Here is a 6,470-nt window from a genome sequence, read left to right on the forward strand (position 1 = left end):
CCCCTTGGGATTTTACAAAACAACCTTAATTTATCCATTATTTGTCAGTGTTTTGTGTATTTGAAAATAATGATTGTAATTCCTATGCATTTTTAATTGAAATAATCTTTTATATGCACACTTTATCAACATTATCTAATTTAATTGTCAACATGATCCTCAATGAGTTGTATTATTATCCCCATTTTACAGATGAGAATACTGAGGCAGAAAGAGTTTAAAGAATTACCCAAAAGCATGGAATCAGTAAGTGGCAGAACCTGGATTTGAAACCAGGAACCATAATTTTTGTAACCCAGATTCTTGTTATGCTAAGGGGACTAATATAGATATTATATTTAACAAATGTGAAGGACTTTGTAGAAATTAACACACTGGGTTGCTGTTCCCTTACTTTTTGACCTTCATACTCTTGTGAATAGTGCTATAAGATGCTTTTGTTCATATTTCATTCACGTTGGCAATCTTTCATCCCTTTCTGCATTCACCTGATGGCCACCATATAGGGCTGCATGTTTAACTAGATATCCATTCCTGTATGATGAATCTAGTACCCTGAACCTTGATAATGGCAATGACAAGCATTTTTAGCCCTACGACATTTTTACTCCATTTTGCCATCTCTTCCGGTGTTTCTCAGTACTTGATCTCTGGCTTCATCCAAGCGTCTTTAGCCCTATACTTACTTTCTCCCTTCTATAATATCTAACACTGATCTTGTACTGACATTGATTCTCCCTTACTCTTTTTCATTCATGCCTGCAACATCTACCTTTTGTACCACTGGGGAACATCCTAAAATAATCTCTGTGTCAATTTAGTTACATTATGCTGCTGTAACAAACCACACCAAAATATTAGTGGCTTTCATAGAAAAGGCTTACTTTTAATTCATGCTTAATGTCCTTAGTAAGTTAATATGCAGACTGTTGATCACAGTTCCTCAGAGACTCAAGCTAATAGAGCAGCTACTATCTTGAACATGACCTGTTGTTGTGAAATTAAAAAAAAAAAAAAAAAAGATGAGTCCTATTGTCTCTTATCAACAATTGAGTGCTTAGCCTGGAAGTGACACTAGTCATATGACCCACCCAATCATAAGGGGGCCAGAGAGGACATTTCTGACATATGAGCATACATTGGGGAACTAAGAAATATTTGGTTTATATTTGATAACTTAGTTTGTAAGACTAAGATTTGTCTTAGGGATAATTAGGTTATATTAAATAGAAACCTACTCAGTGTAGCTCATTGGGAATTTAAAATAGAAATTTATTATAAGGAATCAAAGGATTTTAATGGAATCCAAGGGTTGAAGTACAGTAACTGTACTTCATAAAGTATGAAGTACATAAATATGGATCTTCATAGCTATCATAAGCTATAGATTTTGAGAACTGGAAGGCTTCCAAAAACTAGGCAGCAATTCCATTGCTCTCTTTGTCTTTAGAAACAAATGACCTCTCATCTCTCTTTCCTTGCACATTGGATCCATTCTCTCTCTCTTTTTTCCTGAAAACTAGACTTCCCTGTTTATTTTTTAGCACATGCGACCCTAAAATTGACCATCTCAGAATGGGAGGCTTAATTCTTAAGTCGATTTGACCTTATAATTTCAGGGCCTACAGCTTACTAACCCAGATTCTCTCTTCTCCTTGGGTTGCTATCCTTCCATGGTTCAATTAATAACTATTATTGGCAGGGCAAAGATGATGTTAGATAGTAGTAAGTAGTGCTGTCTCTAGGGAGAACGGAAGAGGAATTGATTGGAATCTTTATCACTTTAGCCTTTTCTATTACTAGTTTAAATGACCAATAATACAGTTCCTCAGAAAAGGGATTAGACATCATCTTTCCAAATAGTGTGGAACATCATGAAAACCCCAGTGTTCTTTTGTGTTGTCTTTTCTGAATGTCTTCTCTTTTCTGATGACTTCTGAAATCCTACATTATAATTTTACCTCTTAAATATTAAGATTTAAATCTCAGTTACATTTAACATTAGGGAGACACTAACCGTTCCATATATTCCGTCAACTAGTTAACTAATTAGTTAAACAAATGATTATTAAGTGCCTATTAGGTAGAATGTGTGCTTTGTGTTGGGTGTAACCAAAAGGAACTGCCCTCAAATTGCATGCAATCAAGTATTGACAGGTTCATGTGAATTAGGATTTTAAGGTCAGGTTTCCAAGGCTAACAGACCACAGGCACTTGTGGATGGAAAGATGTGAGCTGACTTCTATAGAATATCCACTGTGTACCATGCACCATGCGCTGGGCCCTCTGTGAATAATTTCTTGTAAATCCTTACATTACACCACAGAGATTAATGTCATCATTCCAATTTAAAGAGAAGCAAGATTGAAACTTAGGTCTTTTAGATTCCAAAGGCTGTTTTCCTTTCTAGGTCAAGCTGCTTTCAGGAATGAGGTGGTGATATCATCCAGAGTTGACTAAATTGGGCTGGTCTTTGACTCTGTTCATTCTCTTTCTGTCTTATAGCACTACCTTAACGATTTCTCTTTTAAATCACTTCATGAGGAAACTTGCTTCTCATAGTAAATAACTGGGTGGTTTTGATTTAGGTTCTTTGTTCAAATCCAAGTAAAGCTTTATGATAAGAGGAAGAGCCTGAACCAGTGTGAGTTGATCATTAAAGCTGGAAGTAATGATTTCTGACACAGGTGGGAAATAAATTCTTATTAGCAACTAAGTTAACAATTGACCAGGTTGTCCCAGTATGAATGCCTCTCTTGTGAGGAAGCTAACCCTCTGGGAGGATGTGAGATCTGTTCACTTTGATTTCATCTCAGAATTGATAATTGTCTTTTTTCATTTCAAAGGTTCATCCAGTAGTTTATTAAATGGTGCCCTCATGGCCTGCAAGAGCTCTGTCTTCTTCTATGAGTTCCTATCTCATTGTAGGGAAATTGCATAAGTTCTGGTAGAATACTACAAACTGTAAAAGCTTCTCAACTTCCTCTACTCTACAAGGTATTCACTAACAAGCAATAAACTAAGAAGAAGCACAGTGGAATGGTGGAAAAAGCATGGAGCAAGGCAAAACTGTGTTTGAATCTTGGCTCCTTTGCTTAGTAACTGTGTAGACATGGATAAGTTATTTAACCTCACTGTTAGTCAGCTTCCAGATCTGGATAGAAGAAGGTAACAAAATCTACCTCAGAGGCTTGTTGCTGGAATTAAATGACATAGAACCTGTAATGCATAGAAAATACTCAGTGTAACAATGCAATTATGATATATTTATACAGGCCTGCCATGAATGACTATGTAGACCGGGTACTGCATGACTCTAGGGAGTACCATTCAAATGTGGTCAGTACTGTGTGGCTAACAACCTTTATGACCATAGTCACCCTACTGAAGGACTTAGCATACTGCCCAGTGCAAAGAGAGTATTTTTTTTTTAAATTTTTTTTTCAACGTTTATTTATTTTTGGGACAGAGAGAGACAGAGCATGAACGGGGGAGGGGCAGAGAGAGAGGGAGAGACAGAATCGGAAACAGGCTCCAGGCTCTGAGCCATCAGCCCAGAGCCTGACGCGGGGCTCGAACTCCCGGACCGCGAGATCGTGACCTGGCTGAAGTCGGACGCTTAACCGACTGTGCCACCCAGGCGCCCCAAAGAGAGTATTTTTAAAAAGGCAATTATCATTCTTATTACTCCTCCTGTGGAATTTTCAAATCTGGTGTTCACTCTTGACTTCTTTTTGGACTATTGGTTTAGTTGAGGACCTACCTGACTTCAGCTTCTTTTCACTCCAGCTGGACATTTCTTCTTCAATAACCCACTTCCATTTTGTAAACAGCAGACTGTAGGCAAATGATAACCTGGAATCTTGGGATTCTTTTCCCCATTCTGGACCTAGAGCTTAGCTTTTCTGTTTGCCTGGGAAGTGGAATCAGAGACCATGGACAGAAAAGTAGGAACTGGGTTTATGATACAGAGAACATGCTTTTGTGGGTGAGGGTAGTGGCTTCAGACTGTTAGAACTTGAATTTGAAAATTGTGGTGATCTTCATAAACATATGTTTCACTGTCACAGAAGCATAAAAAGGTCTCTGAAAGTGGTGACAAAGAGAGTTAAAGGATTAGGACAACTATGTGACTAGAAAAATTTGCACTTCTGTAGAGAATTTCTGTGGCACAATTTAGAATTGGATTGTCAAGCATTAATATAAATTTGTGAATACTGAGCCATAGCTGTAATGAGATTCTGTTGTTACCTGAAGGGAAGGCATTTTGTGGACCTTAAACTGTATTGGTTTTGAATAACTTGGTGCCACACCTACATTTTTAACATGCTGATTTGCTTTCACCTTATAGAGCAATGTCTTACCCAAACTTGTAGATGTGCAGATTGCTCCATTCCTTTGAAAGTGCATCAGGAGAAAGGAAGGGGGGGGGGAATGAGAAATTACACATATATGAGGATCATAAGAAGCCTTGGTTTTATCCTTTACATGCCAGTGAATTTATTTGAAATAAGTATTTTGTAGATTGAAATTGTACTGCTCAAGAGAAAGTGAATGAGTTGTGTGTAGTGGGCAAGGGAGGAAGAATGGAAACATTAATATCTGTGAGGTATACTCTGTTCCGAATTCTTTGCACATTCATTTAATCCTCATAATATATCCATGAGGCTGTGGTTATTATTTCCAGTTAAGAATGAGAAAAGTCAGGTTCAGAGAAGATGATTTGTTCCTACTGGTAGAGTTTGGGTTCTAACCCATATCTGCTGACTCCAAGGCAATTCCCCTTTCATTAGACCAAGATCAGCATGCATTTTTGGAAAACAACTTTGGTAAATAGGTTTTATAGGCTATAAGGTCTCTGTTGCTGCTACTCACTGTGCTCAAGATGGTACAAAGTCAGCCATGGAGAGTATGTAAACATAAATGAGCACTGCTGTGTTACAATAAAGCTTAATTTGCAAAAAGAGAGAGGGTGAGATTTGATCTGCAAGTCTCGTTTGCCAAACCTTGAAAGCCTTAGAATGAAAACCAAGGCAACAAATCTTTAAATGAAAAGAAGAGAAAACAGTTAAACGAAGGTAGAATTTGGACAATGACACCGTTTTGTAAGGGACATCATAAAATTTACATACAGTTTTCCTCATATAGTAAGAGCAAAGGCTATTTCGTATACACTTTACAACTGTATCAGCTACATGAGTATGTCAGTCCTGGAAGGCAACAAAATTCTTCTTTAAAGAGATATGTGACTAGTGTTTTATGTATAACATCTCAGTTAACCACAAAAGACTGGGTCAGAGCAATACCCATGAACTGTTACAGTCCCTCTACCTCAGTTTGGTTACTGGTTCCTTCTCTTGTCATTGACTAAATTTTAATGTAATTCTTAGATTTCTATAAACAAACAGATCATCATGTTGTTGGAACAATTCTAATATCATAAAGCTGGACAGGTAAAATTTAAGGTAAAACTATAATGTTATTTTCTCTACTGAAGATAGAATGAATAGCACATTTCTTTAAAAAATCTTTATCATATGCTTATTAATTTTTGCATGTTAAATATAGACTGGGAGGCCCCAAAACAGGATACTAAGTAAAAAATGATAAGAAGATATTTCTCTTCAAACAGCAACATAAATATTTGAAAAAGGTGGAAAGAACAGCTTCTCAACTCTCACTGAATTCCATAGAAAATCACCAACTTGTTCTGTTAAGAGTTGTGGGACACCTAATACTTGGAAATTACCAAAAACAGTAAGTAAACCAAATAATATTAACTGAAGAATACTAAAGACTCAAACATTTTGACATGAGGCCCAGTCTGGTGGCTCAATACTCTGGTTCAGAAGTCCTCTTGTAGTGGTTCAGGCTGGGAAGGATGGAAGTCCAAGTTGAGACAGTAACTCCAACCGTGGCAAGGAAGGGATGAATATGAGAAATGTTTGTACCTAGAAATGACAAAATGTGTTGTACTATTTAGAGCTCATTATAGTTGTTGTTTTTGTTGTTGTTGTTGATGATGATGATGATGATTATAATGATGATGATGATGATTTTTGATGGCAGATAATGGAAACTGGCTGGTGGACTTGAGCTGAAATGGTGATTTATTGGCAGGATTCTGGGGTAATTTACATAATTGAAGAAAGCTAGCACATATAATTGATCAAATCTTGGGAAGGCATAAGTCAGGGAATCTCTGGGGACATCAGCATTGAGCCTCCATATATCTTCTTTCTGGGGTGTTACCATAGTGTTATTGACTTCCAACCTGTGGTTAGTGGCATTAATAGTCCTAATTAAATACCTTGTTGCATCCATGCCATTTGCTCTGTAACTGTATGGGCCTCTCTCATTCTGGTTCTGAAAATTATCCCTGAAAGAGTAGCAAATGTGATGTAATCAGAAACCTGAAGAGGCAGATTTCCACTTCTTTTTTTGTTTGTCTTTGCCATGAGAATGTGCCT

The sequence above is a fragment of the Lynx rufus genome, unplaced genomic scaffold (genome assembly GCF_022079265.1).
Source record: "Lynx rufus isolate CCGP_SWC_20201006 ecotype Redwood Valley unplaced genomic scaffold, mLynRuf1.p SCAF_3, whole genome shotgun sequence".
Classification (NCBI taxonomy): Eukaryota; Metazoa; Chordata; class Mammalia; order Carnivora; family Felidae; genus Lynx; species Lynx rufus.